Below are 24256 nucleotides of genomic sequence, written 5' to 3' on the forward strand. Positions count from 1 at the left end.
ACATGTTCTTGTAAAAGTGTCAATTCAGGTTCTTTGTCCATTTGTTCGTTTTTGCTATTGAGTTGTACAAGATATTTTTTCCAAACAATGACAAAAAGTTTATTTAGAAAGTCATAGAGGTAGAAGAAATGAGCTGTAGAAGAAATGGACTCAGGAACAATTTACAAAGCCAAAAGAAGGGCCCATGGAATTTAGGAGAAAGAGACAAGGAAAATGTGCGCGGGGGAAGGAGGTAAGGAAAGGCGCGAGTGTGCTCCCTATATTTTGGATACTAACCCTTTATATGATTTGCAAATATCTCTTTTTATCCAATCCATAGGTTGTCTTTTCATTTTGTAGATTTCTTTTTTTGTTCTGCAGAAGCATTTTAGTTTGATGTAGTCCTACTTATTTGTTTCTCATTATTGTCACTTTTATTTTAGGACTTATATCCAAAAAATCATTGCCAAAACCAAATGTCAAGTATTTTTTTCTCTCCATGTTTTATTCAAAGAGGTTTATAAATTCCAGGCTTACCACTGAGTCTTTAATTAATTTCAAGTTAATTTTTATGAGTTGTGTAAGAAATGGGTCTAGTTTCATTCTCTTACACACAGATATTGAATTTTCTCAGTGCTATTTATTGAAGAGATGAGACTGTCTTATCTCCAGTGAGTATCCTTGACTCTCTTGTGAAATATTATTTGACCATGTGGATAAAGAAAGGGATTCTATGATTAGAACTGATTTTATTAGAGGAACTTACAGGGAGATACTTCAATTATGTTGTGGACAGAAAAAAGGGTGGGTTCAATGAAAAGTAACCTCACAGGATGACACAATCATAAATTCTTAACTGGGCAGGTCATGGGGGATAGTCCTGCCCCAGTCATATAACTTTTAACTAACAGATTTATCTTTGTCTTCAGCAAGCCCTGTCCATAGTTTCGGAACATCTAGGTTAGCATATCTTTAAAATAAGCACAATCAGCCTCAAGAGAGCACATAATCTTTTTAACTCTCTTACATTCTGATCCTGATCTTATTTCTCCCTTCCTTAATCTCAAGATTTAACATATTTTTTTCAATTTTATTAAGATATAATTGACATACGGTATTGTATAAATTTAACCCATATAATTCGCTGGTCAGCAAACTGCAGCTCGCGAACCACATGTGGCTCTTTGGCCCTTTGAGTGTGGCTCTTCCACAAAACACCACATGCGGGCGCTACCTCGATAAGGAATGTACCTCCCTATATGGTTTAAGTTTAAAAATTTTGGCTCTCGATCTGACCTGTGGTGGCGCAGTGAATAAAGCATCGACCTGGAAATGCTGAGGTCGCCGGTTCGAAACCCCAGGCTTGCCCGGTCAAGGCACATATGGGAGTTGATGCTTCCAGCTCCTCCCCCCTTCTCTCTCTCTGTCTCTGTCTCTCCCTCTCCTCTCTAAAATGAATAAATAAATAAATAATTTGGCTCTCAAAAGAAATTTCAATCGCTGAACTGTTGATATTTGGCTCTGTTGACTAATGAGTTTGCCAACCACTGAATATCAAAAAATACCCCAGTAAGTTGTTTTTAATTTTTCCTCTGATTTTAGAGAGAGAGAGTAAGGAAGAGAGAGAGAAAAGAGGCATAAAATGAGCTGCAAAACTGTTATTTTCTGAAGAATTTGAAATCCTGCTACCCAGCATATGTAATCATTTGGGCTCAAATAAATTTTTATAAAAATTTTCCATAGTTTGGACAGTTTTATACACAACAACCATATATGCATGGGCTTAATTCAGGTCTCTGAGTTCCATCCATTGGCAATATGTCTTTTTCTTTAATGTCAATTCTGTACTGTTTTATTACCTTAGTGTTGTAATATAGCATGAAGGCAGGAGGTATGACACCTCCTGCTTTGTTCTTCTTTCTCAGGGTTCTTTGAGTATTTGTGTTTTGTTTGTTTGTTTGTTTGTTTGTTTTGTAGTTCCATACAAATTTTAGAAAATTTTTTATACTATGTAAGGAAAAAAAATGCCATTGAAATTTTGATAGGGATTCCCTTGAAATTGAATGGCATTGAGTAGTATAGACATTTAACAATATTTTCCAATCGATGAACAAGGAATACCTTTGTATTTATTAGTGTCTTCTTTGTGTTTTTCATTAGTGCCTGTAGTTTTCAGTACAGAGCTCTTTTACCTCTTTGACATGGTGACATACATCAATAAGAGTACGTAGTCACATAAACATTTCTATAGCATTTGAACTGTTGATTCTGTTGTACACCCATCATCCAAAGTCAATCATTTTCCGTCACCTTATATATGGCCCTCTTTATACTCTTTTCCACACGCCCCCCCCCCACATCTCCACCCCCTGGAAATCACTTCACTTTTATCTATATCCATAAGATTCAGTTTTATATCCCACGTATGTGCAAAATTATACAGTTCTTAGCTTTTGCTGATTTACTTATTTCACTCAGTATAATTTTTTCAAGGTTCATCCAAATTATAAATGGCCATATGTCATTTCTTATGGCTGAGTAGTATTCCATTGTATATATAAATATATGTACCACTTCTCTATCTAATCCTCTATTGAGGGACACTTTGGTTATTTCCACATCTTGGCAACTGTGAATAATGCTGCGATGAACATGAGGGTACATGTGTCTTTACTCACCAAGGTTTTTGATTATGTGAGATAGATATGCAGTAGAGAAAATGCTAGGTCATATGGTAATTCAATTCATAATTTTTTGAGGAACCATCATACTTTCTCCCATAATGGTTGTACTAATTTGCATTTTCACCAGCAGGGAATGAGGGTTCCTTTTTCTCCACAGTCTCTCCAACACTAGTTATTATCAATCTTGTTGATAATAGCCAATCTAACAGGTGATGTGAGGTGGTATCTCATTGTAGTTTTGGTTTGCATTTCTTAAATAGCTGGTGATGATGAGCATCTTTTCATATATCTGTTGGCCATTTGTATGTCCTCTTAGAATAAGTGCCTGTTTAGGTCTTCTCTCATTTTCCAATTAGATCACTTGCTTGTTTGTTGCTGACTTTTGTGACTTCTTTATACGTTTTGGATATTAACCTCTTATCAGAGCTGCTGTTTGCAAATATCATCTTTCATTTAGTTGCCTGCCTGTTTGATTTGTTGTCACTTTCTTTTGCTCTGCAGAAGCTTTTTAGTTTAATATAGTCCCATTTATTTATTTTTGCCTTTATTTCCCTTGCCATTGGGTCAAATTAATAAATTCTTCTCTACAGCCAAGGTCTATGAGCTTAGTACCTGTTTCTTTTATGTAATTTCTTGTTTCAGATCTTATATTTAAGTCTTTAATCCAGTTTGAATTAATTTTTTTTGCAAGGCGACAAACTGTACTCAAGTTTCATTCTTTTGCATTTGTCTTTCCAATTTTCCCAGCATTATTTATTGAAAAGGCTTTCTTTTCTCCATGGTGTGTTTCTGGCTCCTTTGTCATAGATTATTTGTCCATATATATGTGGTTTTATTTCTGGGCTCTCGATTCTGTTCCACTGCTCTGTATGTCAGTTTTTCTGCCAATACCATACTGTTTTGATTATTGTGGTTCTGTAGTATAAGTTGAAGTCAGTGTGATACCATTGACTTTACTCTTTTTCCTCAGGATTGCTTTGGTGTTTTGGGATCTTTTATGGTTCCATACAAACCTTTTAATTTTTTGTTCTATTTCTTTAAAAAATGACATTGAAGTTTTGATGGTGATTGCATTGAATTTGTATATTGCTTTGGGTAATATGGCCATTTTAACTATTTTGATTCTTCCAATCATGGAATATTTTTTCATTTCATTGTGTCTTTTCCAGTAGTTTTATAGATTTCAGTATATAGATCCTTCACATCCTTTGTTAAGTTTATTTCTAGGTATTTTATTTTATTTTATTTTTTGTTGCAATTGTAAAAGAAATTGGTATTTTGATTTTGTTTTCAGAAGTTTTATCATTGGCATATAGAAAAGCAATAGGCTTTTGTATCGATTTTGTACCCTGCAACTTTACTGTACTGGTTTATTGTTTCTGATAGTTTTTTGGTGGAGTCTTCAGATTTTTCTATTTACATAATCATGTCATCAGCAAAAAGTGATACATTTACTTCTTCTTTCCCAATATAGATGCCTTTTATTTCTTTCTCTTGCCTGATTTCTCTGGATAAAACTTCCAGAACTATGTAAAATAAGAGTGGAGAGAGTGGCCAGCCTTGTCTTCTTTCTGATTTTAGAAAAAAAGTCTTCATTTTTTTATCATTTAGTATGATAATAACTAATAGTTTGTCATATAGGGCTTTTATTATGTTGAGGTACTTTCCTTTTATTCTGATTCTATTGAGTGTTTTAAACATAAAGGGATGTTGTATCTTATCAAATGACTTTTCTGCATCTAATGATAAGATCGTATGATTTTTCTTCTTTGTTTTGTTGATGTAGCATATTACATTGATTAATTTCTATATGTTAAATCATCCTTGTGCTAGGAGAATGAATTGTGCCTGATCATGAAGTATAAGGTCTGCCGGAAAGTTCTGTCCATTTCTGGAATAAAACAAAATACAAATTTTTCTTACCGTCAATAAAATTTATTAAATAGTATATTTTCACACCAATCCTATCTTCCAAATATAGTCCAAAATGGTTTGCTGAGCTGAATTAAGCCTTTCTGCGATCTCCGATGTTGTCAGAAAAGGATCTTGCTCCAACATGGTCTTAACAACATCGTCATTGATCAAAGATGGTCGCCCAAAACGTGGCTTATCAGAAAGGTCAAAATCACCTGTTTCGAAATTTTCGAACCATCTTCTGCATGTCCTATCAGAAACTGTACCTTCACCAAACACTTTCAATAAATTTCTACATGCTTCTGTAGCATTTCTTCCTTGTTGAAATTCATATACAATACAGTGGTGTAAATGAACTTTATCAGTAGCCATGGGTACACTATCACTTCACACATAAGACTAACATGAATCAACTTTGTTTTAGTTAATTTGCTACGTCAGTATGTATACATTAAGTGATAAAAATAGAGAGGCACACATGCGCCAAATAAACATATGCTTACATGTCAAAACTTGTGATAGAAACGAACAGAACTTTCCGGTAGACCTTTATTATTTTTTTCTTCCTTTTTTTTTATTCAGTGGAAGAGGGGAGGCAGAGAAATAGACTCCTGCATATGCCCTGACCAGGATCCACCTGGCAAACCCACAAGGAGCTAATTTTCCGACTATCTGGGAAATTGCTTTGTTGCTTAACAACGGAGCTCTTCTTAGCAGCTGAGGCGGAGGTCATGGAGCCATCCTCAGCGCCGGAGCCAATTTGCACTAATTGAGCCATTGCTGCAGGAGGAGGAGAGAGAGGGAAAGAGAGACACAGAAGTGAGAGGCGGAGTTGTGGAGAAGCAGATAAGCACTTCTCCTGTGTGTCCTGACTGGAAATTGAACCTGAGATATCCACATGCTAGACTGACACTCTACCATTGAGCCAAATGGCCAGGGCAATTTTTTTAATGTGTTGTATTTGATTTGTTAGTATTTTGTCTAGAATTTTTGTATCTGTACTTATAAAGGATATTGGAATATAGTTTTATTATTTTGTGTAGTCCTTCCGAAGTTTTGATATCAGGGTTACATTGGCTTCATAAAATATGTTTGGGAGTATTTCTACTTCTATTTTTTGGAAGACTTTGAGAAGGATAGGCACCAAATATTCTTTGAATGTTTGGTAGAATTCACTAGTGTATCCATCTGGCCCTAGACTGTTGTTGTTTGGGAGGTTTTTTCATAGTTATTTCTATTATTTTTCTACCTATAGGTCTATTTAGTTTTCAACTTTTTTGTGACTCCATCTGGGAAGATTGTATAGTTCTAGGAACTTATTCATTTCCTCTAGATTGTTGAATTTGGTGGTATATAATCTTTCATAGTATTCTACTATGATCTTTTGTATATCTATGATATCTGTGGTTATTTCTCCTCTTTCATTTTGAATTTTGTTTATGAGTTCTTCCTCTTTTCTCCTTGGTGAGTCTAGCCAGTGGTTCATTGATTTTATTGATCTTTTCAAAGAACTAGCTCTTTCTTATATTAATTTTTTTCTATCATTTTCTTGTTCTTTTATTCATTTTGTTCTGCTCTAATTTTTAGTATTTTCTTTATTCTGCTAAGTTTGGTTTACCTTTGTTCTTCTTTTTCTAATTCATTAAGATGTGATTTTAAGTTATTTAATTGGGATTACTCTTGTTTCTTGGTATAAGCCTGTAAAGATATAAACTTCAATCTTATTACTGCTTTTGCTGCATCCTAGAAATTTTGATATGTTATTATTTTCATTTGCCTGCAAATCAATTTTGATCTCTGCTTTTATTTCTTCTGTGACCCAGTCATTTTTTAGAAATACGTTGTTTAATTTCCACATTGTTGTGGGTTCCTTTACTTCCTTTTTGCAGTTGAATTCTAATTTCAAAGCCTTATGGTCAGAAAATATACTTGGCATAATTTCAATCTTCCTGAATTTGTTTATCTTAGTTTTGTGTCCCAACATATGATCTATCCTTGAGAATGTTCCATGCACACTAGAAAAGAATGTGTAATTTGATTTTCCCATTATGTTCATTTGGTCCAGTGGGTCATTTAAGGCCTATATTTCTTTATTGATTTTCTGTTTGGATGATCTATCTAAAGCCATCAATGGTGAGTTAAAATCTCTAAGTATGATTATGTTTTTGTCTGCTTCAATTTTTAGATTCAGTTAGTGAATGTCTTATATATTTTGGTGCTCCCTGGTTTGGTGCATATATGTTAAGAAGTGTTATGTCTTTTTTTTTCTTTTTGTATTTTTCTGAAGTGAGAAGCGGGGAAGCAGAGAGACAGACTCCCATGTGCACCCTACCAGGATCGACCCGGCATGCCCACCAGGGGGTGATGCTCAGCCCTTCTGGGGTGTTGCTCTGCTGCAACCAGAGCCATTCTAGTGCCTGAGGCAGAGGCCATGGAGCCATCTTCAATGTCTGGGCCAACTTTGCTCCAGTGGAGCCTTGGCTGCGAGAGGGGAAGAAAGATATAGAAAGAAAGGAGAGGGGAAAGGGTGGAGAAGTAAATGGGTGCTTCTCCTCTGTGCCCTGGCCAGGAATTTAACTCGGGACTTCCACATGTTGGGCCAATGCTCTACTGCAGAGCCAAACAGCCAGGGCCAGTGTTGTGTCTTCTTGATATAATATTCCCGTTATCATTATGAAATGTTCATCTTTGTCTCTGGTTAACTTTGTTGTCTTGAAGTCAGCATTGTCACATATTAGAATGGCTACACCTACTTTTTCTTGGGTATTATTTGCTTGGAGAATTGTTTTCCAACCTATGACTTTGAGTCTACTTTTGTCCTTGCAGCTTACATGTGTCTCTTGAAGGCAGCATATGGTTAAGTTTTGCTCTTTGATTCAATTTGCTACTTTGGCCTCCTTTTTTGTGAGTTCAGTACATTTACAATTAGAGTAAATTTTGACACTTGAGGATTTCCTGTAACCATTTTATGTTTTTGTTTTGTTTTCTTTTAGCTCTGTATCTCTTTTGGTTCTTTTTTGTTATTGTTTCTGTCAGTTGTTTTTGTTTGGTGATATTCTATACTTCTATCCTTTGTTTTGTTCTCTTTTTTTTGTAGCTGTATATTTCAGTAGTGGCTTTTTCATGAGTGTTTACCACTAGGTCATTAACAGAAAAATTTTCATATGGACAAGTGTCCTCTGTCTTGAGTGCTTCTTCACTTTACCTTTCTTTGCTATTGTAGCTCTTTATTGTCTCCTCTTTTATGTTATTTTTATCACAGATTATTCTTATTTTTATTGTTATCTTTTTGGGCTTTTGACTTGTAATTTTGTTTGTTTTGTTCTTTATATCCAGTAGAATAACTCCTTTGAATATTTCCTGCAGTGGGCATTTTCTGGTGATAAATTTCCTCAACTGCTGTATGTCTGGAAGTTTTTATTTCTTCTTTATATTTGAAAGATAAGTTTGGTGGATATTATATTCCTACTGGTAATTCCTGTCTTTCTGTACTTTGAATGTTTGTATCCACTCTCTTCTGATTTGTATGGCTTCTGCTGAGAAGTCTGATGATAACCTAATTGCCTTCCTTTATATCTAATGTTCTTCTTTATACTAGCTGCCTTGAGGATTCTTTCTTTGTCATTGATTTTTGACAATTTTATTATGATGTACCTTAGAAAAGGTCTGTTTGGGTTTAGGTAACTTGGCATTCTGTTTGTTTCTTGAATTCAAGGGTTAAACTCTTCCCATAGGCTTGATAATTATTTGATTGAATAGGCTCTCTGTACTCTTCTCCCTCTTATCCTTTTCTGATGTACCCATTATTCTTATATTGCTCTTTCTGATGGAGCCAGACAATTCTTGTAGAATTCTATCATTTTTTAAAATTCATGGTTCTAGCCCTGGAAGGTTTGCTCAGTGGTAGAGTGTTGGCTTAACATGTGGAAGTTTCAGGTTCAATTTTTTTCAGGGCACACAGGAGAAGCAACCACCTGTTTCTCCACCCCCAACCTTGCTTCTTTCTCTTGCTCTCTTTTCCTCTTCTCTTCCCTTCCCACAGTCATGGCTCAAATGAGCAAGTTGGCTCCAGGTGCTGAGGATGGCTCTATGGCCTCACCTGAGGCACTAAAATAGCTCAGTTGTCAAGTAATGGAGCTGCGGCTCTAGATGAGAAGAACATCAGCCCCAGATGGGGGTTGCTGAGTGGGTCTTGGTCAGGGTGCATGCAGAAGTCTGTCTCTCCACCTCCCTGACTCTCATTTGATAAAAAGAAATAAATAATAATTAAAAAATTAAAAATTCACGGTATTTTCTCTTTTCTCTGTAGAATCTCCAGTTACCCTCTTAAATATCACTGATTTTCTCCTCTATCTGGTTGTTCTATTTGCTAAAAGTGCTACTTCATTTTTCAATTCATGTATTCAGTTCTCCATCTCTGCTTTGAAAGTTTCAATCTTCTTTGTGCAGTACTAATTTTTTCATTAATTTGTTTTTGAACTCATTAAATTGCCTATCAGTGTTTTCTCACATCTCATTAAGTATTTTTAGAACGTTAATTTTGAATTCTTTATCATTTAATTTCAGGATTTCCATCATGTTATTGAGATTGCTTTCTAGAGATTTTTCATTTTCTTTTTGGACTACTTCCCTTTTTTCTTGCCATGGTATAAGATATCTTCTTCTTTGATGGCATTTGATAGTGGTATTTTTTTTAAAAAAATCTAACAAATAACAAAAATACAAAATGCAATAAAAATAGAAAACAATAAAAAATAATGACAAGTAAGAAAGAAAAACTATAAAAACAAAGAGGAAAAACAAAAGAAAACCCAGAATACCCACAAAAAATAAGAATAAAAATTAAAGAAAATGATATACAAAGGAAAGAAATATTTCAGTTTTAAGAGTTTTTTCTCTTTTATTTTAGTGAGTGCACTGTATTATGAGTTTTAGCTCTGTGATATTCCTGGGATGACCTCTGCTAAGTTGTTGCTCTCACAATGATGAAGGCAGGGCTGCAGTCTTGATGATGGTTGGAGCATGTTGTGAGGCCTTTACAGCTTTAGTATTGGTGATTTCATGCCTCTAGGAACTCTTCCCCATGTCTCAATTAACCAGGGAAGCAGACCCAAAGCACCTCAGTTCTTCAGGGGAGTGAGTGGCTTGAAGAGCTAGATATAGAGTGTGTCTCTGCCACTCTTTGTACCACACAAGGTGAAGGGAGTAGAATCTGGGAGGCAGTTTTCTCTGTCGATTGTGGGCTGCAGGCAGACTGCCAGAATATTGGCTGTGATCCCTTGTTTTGCTGCCACTTTGGTTTAGTATCTCCCCCCAAATCGTATTGCTCCTCTCAGCAGAAGACCCAGTCACTCTGGGCTTCTCCTTTCTCTGGAGCCCCTGCAGACAAAACCCCAGATCATCTGAGCTTCTTTTTTCTCTGGAGCCCTGGCAAACAAAAGCCCAGACACTCCAGGCTGCCGTCCTCTCCAGAGCTCCAGCAGACAAAAATTCAGACAGTCCATCCTCTCTTCTTTCTGGAGCCACTGTGAGCGCATCTTATCTCCACCTCCCCGCCCCTTAACCCTCTTGTCTATGTGGTGCATGGATCTTTCAGGCAAGCTCAAGAGCCCAGCTGGGGTTCCTCTGCCTATGCTGTGTTATATCCATTCAATTTGTTGTCATTTCAAGGGGAGAGATCAGTGGTATCTCTCACAGTGCCATTATTCTGAGGTTATCCTCTTTCCACAAAAAAGATTAAATACCGCCATTTGCAAAAACATGAATGGATCATGAGAATATCATGCTAAGTGAAATACATTAGACAGAAAACATCAAGAACCATATGACTTTACTTATATGTGGAATATAAAACTGTAAACAATATATGAACTTGTTAAACAAGGAAAACAAATAACATGCTCTTACCCCAGAGAGCATGCCTGTGCATTTTCCTTCCCTTTCTTCTTTTCCCACAGGTATTTATCTCCTAAACTCTAAAGAACTCCACAAAACTGACAACAATGGAAGTAATTAGCAACATCAGCTTGTCCCAGGCTAACACCCTGAACTGTCATCAAAACCCCCTTTTATTGACTATTCAGTGTTCTGACAGTATTAGTGATTTCATTTTATTTCTCAGTGAGCCAACACAGCCCTGACAAAGCTTTTTTCTGTTGCTTGTGCTGTCCTAAGCCCTTCCTTGTTTCACTGCTTTAATAAATGTACTCTTTTTTTTTTTCTTTTCATTTTTCTGAAGCTGGAAACAGGGAGAGACAGTCAGACAGACTCCCGCATGCGCCCGACTGGGATCCACCCGGCACGCCCACCAGGGGCGACGCTCTGCCCACCAGGGGGCGATGCTCTGCCCATCCTGGGCGTCGCCATGTTGCGACCAGAGCCACTCTAGCGCCTGAGGCAGAGGCCAGAGAGCCATCCCCAGCGCCCGGGCCATCTTTGCTCCAATGGAGCCTTGGCTGCGGGAGGGGAAGAGAGAGACAGAGAGGAAAGCGCGGCGGAGGGGTGGAGAAGCAAATGGGCGCTTCTCCTGTGTGCCCTGGCCGGGAATCGAACCCGGGTCCTCCGCACACTAGGCAATAAATGTACTCTTAAAATCAAAACAAATAAACAAAAACTCAGACACAGACAACAGAATGGTGATTACCAGAGGGAATTTTGGGAGGAGTGTATATAGAGTAAAGAGGGTCATATATAGGGTGGCAAAAAGAGATTTGACTTTGGGTAGTAAGCATACAATGTAAAATATAGATGATATACTATAGAATTGTATACTTGAAACCCATATATTTTTATTAACCAATAAATTTCATTAAAATTTTAAATAAAAACTATTTTTTAATATCTAAACATCTGATTTAAGGTTTCTGTTTATTTTTCTGACTAAAGGAGCAAAAGGTATAATATTCAATAGATATGTAATTCATTAAAATTGTCACTATGTAGAAAAGTAGTAATATTTATAGTATCAGTAAGTATTTTTAAATGATACTCCTAAATCAAGATTTTCAAGAAAAAAGACCTTGAAAATCTTGTGGATCTGAACAATGTTATATGAAATGTTATAAAAAAAATTTTCTCAACTATGTATTTTGCTTTATATAAAAAGTATTTCTGACCAGGCAGTGGTGCAGTGGATAGAGCATCAAACTGGGATGCTGAGGACCCAGGTTTGAGACCCCGAGATCATCAGCTTGAGTTCTGGCTCATCTGGTTTAAGCAAAGCTCACCAGCTTGGACCCAAGATCGCTGGCTCGAGCAAGGGGTCACTCAGTCTGCTGTAGCCACACAGTCAAGGCACATATGAGAAAGCAATCAATGAACAACTAAGGCAGGGGTCCCCAAACTTTTTACACAGGGGCCAGTTCACTATCTCTCAGACCGTTGGAGGGCCGGACTGTAAAAGAAACTATGAACAAATCCCTATGCACACTGCACATATCTTATTTTAAAGTAAAAAAACAAAATGGGAACAAATACAATATTTAAAATAAAGAAGTAAATTTAAATAAACAAACTGACCAGTATTTCAATGAGAACTATGCTCCTCTCACTGACCACCAATGAAAGAGGTGCCCCTTCCGAAAGTGCGGCGGGGGGCCGGATAAATGGCCTCAGGGGGTCTCATGCGGCCCGCAGGCCATAGGTTGGGGACCCCTGAACTAAGGTGTTGCAATGATAAACTAATGATTGATGCTTCTCATTTCTTTCCATTCCTGTCTGGCTGTCCCTATCTATCCCTCTCTCTGACTCTCTCTGTCTCTGTAAAGAAAAAAAAGAAAAAAAAAGAATTTATGTTTTGAGGTTTATAGTTTATAGTTAGAATTAGGGTTTTGAATTAAGTTATGATTTTACAGTTAGAGATTAGGTTTTAAATTAGGTTTGTGACTTGACCAGGTTGTGGCACAGTGGATAGAGCATCGGCCTAGGACACTGAGGACCCAGGTTCAAAACCCTAAGGTGGTCAGCTTGAGTGCGAGGTCATCCGGCTTGAGCATGGGCTCACCAGCTTGAGCGTGCGGTCTCTGGCTTTAACATACGATCATAGCCATGACCCCAAGGTCGCTGGTTTGAGCAAGAGGTTACTGGTTCGGCTGGAGCCCCCTTGTCAAGGCGCATAAAAGAAAGCAATCAATGAACAACTAAGGTGCCTCAGCTATGGGTTGATGCTTCTCATCTGTGTCTCTTCCTGTCTGTCGGTCTCTCTTTCGCACTTAAAAAGTAAGAAGTTTAGGGTTTTTGATTAAAGTCAAGTTTAGGGTTGTGTTTTAGTGGTTTAGGTTATACCCTTAGGATTTAAGATTGGGATTTATGATTAAAGTGGGATTAGGTATAGATCTAAAACTTAAATTTAGTCTTGTATTTAAGGTTAATTTTAGGCTAAGGGTTTAAGGTTTAGTATTTAAAGTTTGGGCTTAATATTAGTTTTTGTTTTAGGGTTAGATTTAAAGATTAGCATTTAAGGTATAACTTTCAGTGTTAGGATTATGCTTTGAGGTTAAGATTTGTCTAGAGTTCATGGTTAAGGTTTATATTAGTGCTAAATTTAAAGTGCAGGGTTCAGTATTTAGAATTTAGGGTTTAGGGCTTAATTTTAGGATTTGTGGTTAGGGCAAAGGTTCCAGGTTAGGGTTTTGTGTTTGGGGATAAGATTGAATTATCATTTAGGGTTAAGGTTTAAAGTTAGTTTTTAAGAAATAAGATTTATGGTTAGTGTTCAAATTAAGATTAGGTTTAGGGGTGAGGTTTTGGCACAGAGTTTAGAGCTAGAGTATATGGTTAAGATTTACGGTTATAATTTAGGGTTTGTTTTTAGCATATAGATAGATTAGTGTAAAGAATTGGCCTTGGGCTCATGGTTTAGCAAATAAAGTTAGGGTTTAGGTTTTGAGGTTAGAGTTCAAAGTTAGGGTTATAATTTTATGTTATGGTCTGAATTTAGGTTGAGGTTTAGAATTTAAGCTTTAAATTTAGGATTTTTGGTTTAGAAGTTAGTGTTAATAATAGAATTAAGATGTTAGGATTAGTGTTAGGGTTGGGTTTAGAGTTATGATAAGGTTTAATGCTAGAATAGGGTAGGTTAGGTTTTGTTTTATTATTAAAATTAGAGCCCTGGCCAGTTGGCTCAGTGGTAGAACGTCGTCGGCCCAGCATGTGGAAGTCCCAGGTTCAACTTCTGGCCAGGGCACACAGGAGAAGCACCCATCTGCTTTTCCACTCTTTCCCCTTTTCTTTCTCTCTGTATCTCTCTTCCCCTCCTGCAGCCAAGGCTCCATTGGAGCAAAGTTGGCCTGGGCACTGAGAATGGCTCCATGGCTTCCACCTCAGGTGCTAGAATGGCTCTGGTTGCAATAAAGCAACACCCCAGATGGGCAGAGCATTGCCCCCTGGTGGGCATGCCAGTGGATCCCAGTCGGGCACATGTGAGAGTCTGTCTTTCTGCCTCCCCACTTCTCACTTTAGAAAAATAAAAAAATTAAAGTTAGGATTATGTTAAATTTAGGGTTAGTGTTAAGTTTGGGGGCTAACGTTAGTTTCTAGGTCAGGGCTAGGTTTAAGGTTAGATTTTAGGGTTGTGGTTTAAAGTTAGAGCATAGTTAAAGTTTAGGTTTAGAATTCATTTAATTGTTGTGGTTACCTGTTTAGAGCTAGAATTTAGTATCAACATTTAGGTTTAGGGTCAAATTTAGTATTACTCTATATTTAAAATTTAGGATTTAGCATTTAGAGGTTAGGGTCAGTGTTTAGGGGCAGAGTTAATGTTTAGTATTAGGGTTTTTGTTTAAAGTTAAGGGAAATTTTAGGGTTAGTGTTTGCATTATAATTTAAAGTTAAAGTTCATGGTTATGGCTTTCTGTCAGGATATATGGTTTAAGTTAGGGTTTGTGTTTTGGGTTAGTGTTTGGAATTCACAGTTTAGAACTAATGTTTAGGGTTCTGGTTTAAGGTTAGGGTTAGAGTATAGGATTTACTTTAAATTTTAGGTGTTAAGATTAGGATTAGGATTAGAATTAGTGTTAGTGTTAATTTTTTAGGTTTAGATTTATGGTTTAAATGTATGGTTTATGGTTTAGGGTTTAGGTTTAGAGTTTAGGTTTAGCTCAAAGTTTATGGGTAGGCTTGAGGTTTAGGGTTTAAGTTTAAACATTTGTGTGAAGATTTAGGGGTAGGGTTTTGGTTTACAGTTAGTGTTTAGTGTTAAAATCAGTGTTTAATGTAAGGGTTTTGTGGTTAGGGTTAGAGTTTGTGATTATGGTTCAGAGTTAGGAATTAAGGTTACTGTTTTATTTTAGTATTTAAGTGTTTATTGTTTAGAATACTAGGTTAAAATTTATTATTTATGGTTTAGAATTAGAGTTTAGGGTTGTGATAATATTTAGGGTTGGGGTTAAAGTTAAAATTTAGGATTTGTGGTTTAGAGTTTAAGTTTCAGGATTTGGGGTTAAGATTTATTGTCAAGGTTAGGATTTGGCATTAGGTTTAGGGTAACAGTTAGTGTTTAGGTTTTAAGTTTAGGGTCTCATTTTTGTGTTAGAATTAGGATTAAGGTCGGGGTCATGGTTCAATTTGGTTTATGATTATGATAATGAGTTGAGTTCATGGTTAGATTTAAGGCAGTGATATTTAACCTTTTTTATTTTACAGCACACATAAACTAATTAAAATTCTGTGGCACACCAAAAAAATTTTTTTTCTGATTTGACAAAAATATAAGTATAATTTTGATTCATTCACACCAGATGACTATTTTTGTGTTGGCTGTGGTCTTTTTATTATTGTTATTTGACAATCTGAGGGAAAACAGGATAATGCCCCTAACTAAAATGTCAGGTATTGCATGTTTTAAAAATTCTTGCAGCATACTAGTTGAAAATCGCTGGTTTAGGATTTAGTGTTAAATTTAAGGTTAGGATTAAAGTTTTCTTTAAAGTTAGAGTCTGGATTACAGTTTAGAAAGAATAGTAGGATTACTAGTACATTTAGTGTTTAGAATTCAGTGTTTTGAGTTAGAATTCAGCAATTAGAATTTAAAGTTTAGGAGTAAGGTTATGAATATGGTTTAGAATTTATGATTTAAGTTTAAGGTGCATGGCTAAAATTTGGGTTAGAGTTTAAAATTTTTGGATTAGGATAATTTTTATGGCTAATTCTTTTTTTTTTTTTAATATGATTTATTGATTTTAGTGAGCGAGGAAGGGAGAAAGAGATAGAGACAGGAACATTAATTGTTCCTGTATGTGTCCTGACTGGGGATTAAACCAGCAATCTCTGTGCTTTGGAAGGATGTTCCGACTAACCAAGCTATCTGGCCAGAGTGACTAAGTCTTAAAACATAGGATTAATTTGTATTTACAGTTAGAGTTAGAAATTGACCTTAGGCTTTATAATTTAAGGAGTAGGGTTAGATCTCAAAGTTTAGAATTTAGAACTAAGGTTTAAAATGAGGGTAAAGATTTAGGGTTGCAATTTAAGTTTAATGTTAAAGTTAAATTTTTAAATCTAAGATTTAGGATTAAAAAAAATTAAGATTGAGGGTTAAAAGTTAGGCATTAGAGGTTAGTGTTATTCTTAGTGTTAGGATTGGGGTTAAGGTTTAAGTTCAGTTTAGGGTTAGAGTTATTAAGTTAAGGTTAGGGCTTGTCTGGGTAGCTCCAAACCTCTGGTATAGCTCCCAGTGTGAAGGAAAGCACCTACATGTTTAGAAAATAGTTGTGAAGCTGCCTCAGTCATTCAATCAGTCCTCAATTGGACTTTCTTCCTGATGGTATTTTGGGTTCCTCCAGCCCTTAAGACCCCTAGATGTCTTTCAATGAAGGGAATAGAGTCGGGGCCCTGCTCACGTTGTCCTTGCAGGTTACTCTCAGTTTTCCAAGCTCAGCCTTTTGAAAGAAATTGGCATATTGTAAGATAATTAATGTAATCAAAGTCAGTTTCTGGGACTTGGACTCTTCCCTTGCTTTTGCTTCTTATTGCCTATACCAGGCACTGCCCATGCATGTGCAGTAGGAGCTTAGTCTGTTGGAATGCTGCAGATGTGGCTGTCCAATAATGAAGGCTCCCAAATCTTATATACTCTCATAATGGAGGGAGTCCCACCAATTCTTCAAGTAGCTGTGAAGTGGACTGTCATTCATTGTCTCCATTTAGACTTGCTGCCTAATGGTGTCTCAGGTCTCTCCCGCCTTCAAGATGTCCAAGTGTCTCACGTCGAAAGGGTTTTTTCCTGCTTGGGTTTACCCTAGTAAAGCACTTAAAATTTTTACCACTAAAATTTAGGGAAGGAATGTGCATTTGAGTAGGTAAGGGCTTTTAGTTAAACATATGCCTCATATCACTGTGATTCAGAGCCTGCTTCTAGGACCCTAAATTTCTCTCTCTAGATAGATGCAACCCCTGTTTTTGTCTACCTCCCGTATTTTCTTTCATCTCTCCAGTTATGTGTAAACCTCCGTGCAAAGTAAAAATTGACCATCTGTGTAGTGTACTAGAGATATTTGTCCGTTATGTGACTTCTTCTTTGTCATACAAATATTTGACTAGCAAGTAGTTTACTCAGAGGTCAGTGAAAATGTTGCTGAAATAATGAATGACACATGAATTTGTTGGGCAGAATGTTTTCAGTAGAATTCTGTCCAATTGAGAGACCTCCTGTTCAGCACAGCCAAGGCTGGGTCCACACTGTCTAGTATCCTTCTAGCATTGAGTTTGTTTGCCCTGGGGAACGTGAATAAGGTTCTTGATATCCTAAAAAAGAATCAGGGTAATCACAGTGAAAATGATTATAGTTGTTTTGGAACAGAGACAAGGTTCTGATTTTAATAACTGACATCTTGCCTCCAACAGGTCTTCACTCTATGTGGTATTATTATTGTATGCCATCGGCTAGCCATGATGAGTATATTCAGGTCCCAAGCGAGAACGGTATGGGATTGAAGAAAATAGACACAAAGAATTAAAGAATATAAAAGATGGGTTCGGGAGGGCTTCACAGTTCCTGCTCACAGAAAATTACCACCCTAGCCGAGCCACAAAACATGGCCATCCCCAGAAACTGCATCCTTCTTTATTTACAGGGCAAAGTGGGCCTTTAACAAATCAACTGAGTTTCCAAGGCAACCCAACAACTCTACCAAGTATAGAAAACCCCCACCATACTCAAACATCCCAACCTTACACAATGAAGTAACTTCCTTCCAGCCCTTCTGGGGAACACAGGGGGCAGGACAAGTATGGAAGCACAGCCTTTTGCAACTTAGTGAGGTAGGGGACTGGGCAGCAGCCAGTTCCCCACACCTCTGTTCCCCAGAAATAACTCTAAAAACCCTGTTGATTTTTCAGTCCCCAATAATTGTAGCTCAGCTATCTGAGAGCAGAATCCAAAACATGGTTCTGTGAATATTTTTAGCTTCTAGTACCTGAGAGTGAAGAATTATCACACACTATGCAATGAGTCAATTTGGAATGCAAGATAACACATTTGAGAATATAGTTGAGATTGGAATATTTCAAAGCTATTCAGATGTGAGGTCATGAAATCTAGGCTGCTTTGTTCTCTGCCAGGTCTTTTAAAGTGATTGTACTTCTTCCCAGTGAACCCCTCAGCAAGGACAAATCTGAACCAAATGGTTTCCCAGAATCACCATTCTGCTTTGCCTTCTCTTGGTTACTTTATCCTTCCTAACTGTTCTGATATTGGTTAACCTCTCTAGTTCTTAGTGTATGCTTCTGGTTTTCTTGAGGATCTTACTGGACCTTTCAACTTGGTTATTCTGCTATCAACATGCTCTTTGTTCTGGCACTGTTGTGATTGCTGAGTAATTCACAACTTCAGGTAAGAGACAGGCCTTGCCCCCTGATGGTGGAGATCTACACACACACACACACACACACACACACACACACACACACTCACACACACCAAAGTTAGCTTAGACCTCCACCAATAAGAAAATAACATGCTAGCTTGAGGGTCTAAGAGGTGCATTGGTACAGAAAATAAACCCCTCAACAGCAATTCTTTTTCTACCAGTCCATTCCTTTCTTAGGATGTGATTTAGATAGGATCACCATTTTATGTAATGACCAACAACCTGTTGGTTGCTTCAGGGCAGGCTCTCTCTTCATTTCCCACTTCCTGTCACATGAAGAAGAGTATATGGGGGATGCCCAGAAAGGGCTCACAGAGGTAAGGTGGTATAGATTTGCCTGATCTAAACAACCAAGTGTTATCTTAGAGTACCCCCTGGAAAATGGCCAGAGATTTCAAGAACAAAGATCCAACTAATGTCTGCAGCATTTAGAAAGGATTCTCTAAAGCAAGAGCCCTCCTAAAACAGGAAAGAGAAAGACAAAATCTTTCACTATCAAGTGTCTTTTGCCAAGTGAATTGACTATGGGGTTTTTACTAAAATATGGGTGCTTGATTACAGGGGTTCCAAGTTCTGTTTAAGTCAGTTATTAAGGAAGTGACTTCAAATTTTGCTGTCCCTTTTTCTGAGTTACCTTCTTGAATCATCCATATCCAAATAATCCTCTGTGCTCCTGATTGCTCGGTCCTTTGCCCATGAAGGAACATATCTTTACACAGTGTCACCAACACACCTCACTGCACAGCTCCTGTGAAAGTCTGTTGCAGCCATGGTCTTTGCTTTGAAACAGAACTGTGTTCATCTTAAACCTGTCATTCTTACTCTTCCTGGATCCTAGATAAGCCATTAGTCTTCTCAGGGTCTTTATGTCTTTTGTCAACACAATGAGGATTATTCTAGTGCATATTCAGTAGGGAAGTCCACAGGTATATGTGGGATACTATATTAAAAAGTTGGATGGTTGTAGTATATGTAGGTTGTGTACTCAGCCTCTCTTTTCTTCCACTTGTAACCTCATGTATATGCTTTTCTTCTGATCTTACCCATAGTCTATATCTAGTGTATTTGAGTGTGCATGTGTGTTTGTGTGTGTATGTGTGTTTTTCAAAGGCTTATGATCTGGATGTTTACAAAATAAACAGACCCCTACCTAGGGAGAAATAAACACGAGCTTCTTAAAATATTTGGATTTCTGATTCCCAAAGCCAAAACTATGGGAAGTGACAGAACCTTAACTTGGTTGGTCAGAAGACATCTGCACTTCCGGAATCTGCTTATCATGTACTCTGTCCAGCCCCTGGCTCTCTGTGTGCTTTGGTTTCCCAAGTATCAAATGAGGGATGTCACTCAGAACTGCAGAAGTGTGAACTTAGTGTAAAGTTGTCTTCAGTGCTTCCATGCTGGATGGGGTAATAACGACGCATGCCGTTTTATTGTCTCTACATAGTCAAAGCCTTAGGGGAGGACACTTTCAGTCTCCTTCTTTGAGACCAGAGATTCCCCACCTGAAAAAACTTTGGCAGAGAGGACTGTTGGTCCTACCATTTGAAACCTATTGCATATCTTGCTGGGGAGAAATAGAATTAAAGTATCAAGCAGTGTTTGAAAGATGTAGCTCTAAATTAAGGGCCATTTTCCCTATACTGAGCTCCTGACCAAGAGACCCCTGAATTAGGGTGTCCCACAAACATATTCCCAACCTCAGCTGCCCTAATCCACCAGGCTTGCAACCTGTGGAAAGGTTAGTGGGGTGAGGCTCATCTGAGCCCATACTATAACTATTCTACAGAAGACTCTGTGGGAAGACCATGCAGCTGCAGGAGAAGGTGGAGCAGCTGAAAGGTGAAGCAAATCTTATGTAGTTTGGGGCTTTTACAAAGCTGTTGTCATCTTTAAGCAGGAGGAAGCTGATCATTATACACAGGTTGGCCCCGCCCATACTACCCAGGCCCAGGAAACATAGACATAAATAGTGAACAGAGCAGTAGCTCCAGATAAGTAGACCATAGCAGGTTAGAAATAATTGCTGATAGCAATGCAAGAAGACCCAGAATCAACACAACCAATAGTGGGTGGCAGACAGCACCAACACTAGACTTACCTAGCTACACAAGTAGCAAGACCAAATGAGGGGTCCAGCTGGCACTAGACACTGCAGAGAATAAATACCCACAATAGGACAGACACTGCACAGTGTCTAATACACATGATCAAGGTTGACCCTTAGAGCTAGCCAGCCTAAAGAGATAATCTCATCCATGGAAGGATCAACTGTATTCAGTACTCACATACAACAGAAAGGTAAATACTACCTTCAAGAAGCATTCTTAGAGAAAGAAACTCAGGTGGCTGGGGGTCAGTAACACTGAACCTGTCTTCCTCATAAAGGCATCACAACAAATTTTGAAGTCAGACAGTGCTAACTAATACACAGACAATATGGGAAGATATAGAAATATTACCTAAATGAATCTACAAGAGAAATCCCAAGAAAAAGAACTAAACAAAATGGAAGTAACCAAACTTCAGACTCAGTTTAAACTAATGATTTTTAGGATGCTCAAGGACCTTAAAGCAACAATGGATGATCACAATAATAATGTAAACAAAGAGATAGCAAGCATCCAAATGGACATTGAAATCATAAAAAAAAATATCATTAGAAATGACAAAAACAATGTCAGAAATGAAGACTGCACTAGAAGGAATCAACAGCAGGCTGAATGAATCAGAGGATGAAATCAGCAATTTAGAAGACAAGAAAATGTAAGCACAGAATCAGAGCAGCAAAAAAAAAAAAAGAGACTCAAAAAGTCAGAGGAAATTTTAAGAGAGTTCTGTGACAACATGAACAGAAACAACAGCCGCATCATCTGAGTTCCTGAAGGAGAAGAGAACAACAAGGGATTGAGAACCTATTTGAAGAAACTATAGCTGAGAATTTCCCTAAATTGATGGAGGAAAAACTCAGACAAGCTCAAGAAGCACAGAGATCCCATTAAAGATGAACCTAAGGAAGCCAACATCAAGACACATCATAATTAAATGCCAGAGTTAAGAGCTGGAAAAGGAATACTAAAAGCTGTAAGAGAAAAGCAGTTATTTACCTACAGAGGAGCCCCCATAAGGATGAAATCTGACTTCTCAACAGAAACACTTCAGGCCAGAAGGGATTGTCAAGAAATATTCAAAATGATGCAAAACAAGAACTTATAACCAAGACTACTTTATCTAGCAAGGCTATCATTTAAAATTGAAGGAGAAATAAAAAGCTTCCCAGACCAAAAAAAAAAAAAAAAAGACTCAAGAAATTCATTACAACCAAACTAGTACTGCAAGAAATGTTAAGGGGCCTGCTATAAAGAGCAAAGGAAAAAATAAATTGAGAGAAAGAGGATGGTAGGTTTAAAGAATAAAATGGCAATAAATAAATAAGTACATGTCAAAAATAACCTTAAATGTAAATGAATTAAATGCTCTAATGAAAAGACATATGGTAGCTGCACAGGATCTGTATATATGCTGTCTACAGGAGAGCTACCTCAGAAAAACAAATACACATAGACTGAAAGTAAAAATTGGAAAAAGTATTTCATGCAAATGGAAATGAAAAAAAAGCTGGGTTAGCAATACTTATATCTGACAAAATAGCCTTTCCAGGTACTTCATATAAATCACTGTGCAGCCAAGCTCAATGAATTCCTTGAGTCATGTTTTTTACTTTAAAAAGGACAATCTACCTGAATGGTCTTGTACACCCATCTCTGATGTCAAGCTTCTTCTGTCCAGAAGAGGAGCCACTGACATCCCAAAGTAAACTGCTACTGCTTAAGAGTCTGAACCAGGCCCATGTAAACCTTAAATACTGAACCTTGATATACATAATTCCTATGCTCATTTTATAGTTACTATATTAATCTTGTCCTTAGGATTGTTGATAATTCTGATTTTGCTATGCCAAGTTGGTCAAATATATATATACATATATAAATATTTATAAACAAGAACTTATAACCAAGACTACTTTATCTAGCAAGGATATCATTTAAAACTGAAGGAGAAATATGTATATATGTGTATATATATATAAAAATATATATACATAATTTCAGTAACAGTAGCATATTTATTGTAACAGTGACAGTTACCTTAGTCAGGCATGGAAAGCACTCCTTAATCAGAATTTTACAATCCCTTAAAACTGCTGAAAGTCTACCAAGAAACTTAAAGGATGCCACATTATACTTGTTTGGGATAGCTTTTCTTCCATGGTGTGGTATTGCATTTCATGAACATATGATTAGAAATCTCTTCATTAACTTAGTTAACATTGATAACAATGTTGTCACCTCCGTTACAACACAACAAAAGGCTATTGACTCATAGTTCAAATGATATATAAATGTTTACCTGAAACTTATGTACTTTTATTGATCAAAGTCACACCACTAAATTTAATTTTCTAAATAAAATTAAAAAAAAATCTTCATGGCACTGCCTGAAGAAAATTACCTCTAGGATGTTAAGCAGTTCTATAGGGATATCCACCTGGCATGTCTGGAGACTGCACATAAAGGTTGTTTTTCCCTGGAGGTTTGTTGACACTTTACAGTTCTCAAAATTAACATGAGAAATTTTCCTTCCATGCCTGACAATTCCCATGACAGTCAGCCTTCCATTAATACTATGATGGCCAAGATGAGGATCCTTTGATACTTCTAAATTAATCTTTTGTGCATCCAATTAGAAAAAGTTCAGTATTAAATTAGACAGAATGAAAGAAAAGCATATTTATTAGGTCTTTTGAAGCTTCAAAAAAGAGGATTTTGATAAATAAACCCATGACATTAAGTGGCAACTGAATTCTTTGAGGTATTGACATGGCTGTCCCTGAAGAAGCGTCTATTCAGGTCCTATGCACACTTGTTAACTGTTTTTTATTTTTCATTGTATTATCTGAGTTCTTTATAAATTTCAAATATCAACCCCTTATTAGGTGTATCATTGGTGAGTATCTTTTCCCATTTAGTAGGTTGTCTGTTCATTTTGTTGATGGCTTTCTTTGCTATGCAAAAACTCTTTAGTTTGATGTAGTTCCATTTGTTTATTTTTTCCTCTTATTTCCCTTGCATGAGGAGATTATGTCAGAAAAAATATTGCTAAGAATAATGTTATAGCCTGACCAGGCAGTGGCACAGTGGATACAGCATCAGCCTGTGACACAGAGGACACAGGTTCAAATCCCAGAGATCTCCAGCTTGTTTGTGGACTCACCAGCTTGAGCATAGGATCACTGGCTTTAGCGTAGGATTGTAGATATGGCCTCATGGTTGCTGGCTTGATCCCAAATGTCACGGACTTGAGTAGAGGTCACTGGCTTGAGCAAGGGGTCACTCGCTCTGCTGGAGCCCCCTGGTCAAGACACACATGAGAAAGCAATCAATGAACAGCTAATGTGCCATGACAAAGAATTGATGCTTCTCATCTCTCTTCCTTCCTGTCTGTTTGTATCTGTTCCTCTCTCTGTCTCTACCTCTCTCGCTAAAAAAAAAAAAAAAAAAAAAAAAAAAGAAAAGTAATAATAATGTCAGAGATTTTACTGCCTATTTTTTTTCTGGGAGTGTTATGGTTTCAAGTCTTACATTTAAGTCTTTAATCCATTTTGAATTTATTCTTATATATGGTGTAAAAAGATGGTCTAGTTTTATTCATATACCATATATATTTGCGAATATCTGTCTATACTCCCAACACAACATATTAAATAGACTGTCTTTACACTATTGTATATTTTTGCCTCTTTTGTCAAATATT

Source organism: Saccopteryx leptura, chromosome 3 (genome assembly GCF_036850995.1).
Source record: "Saccopteryx leptura isolate mSacLep1 chromosome 3, mSacLep1_pri_phased_curated, whole genome shotgun sequence".
Lineage (NCBI taxonomy): Eukaryota > Metazoa > Chordata > Mammalia > Chiroptera > Emballonuridae > Saccopteryx > Saccopteryx leptura.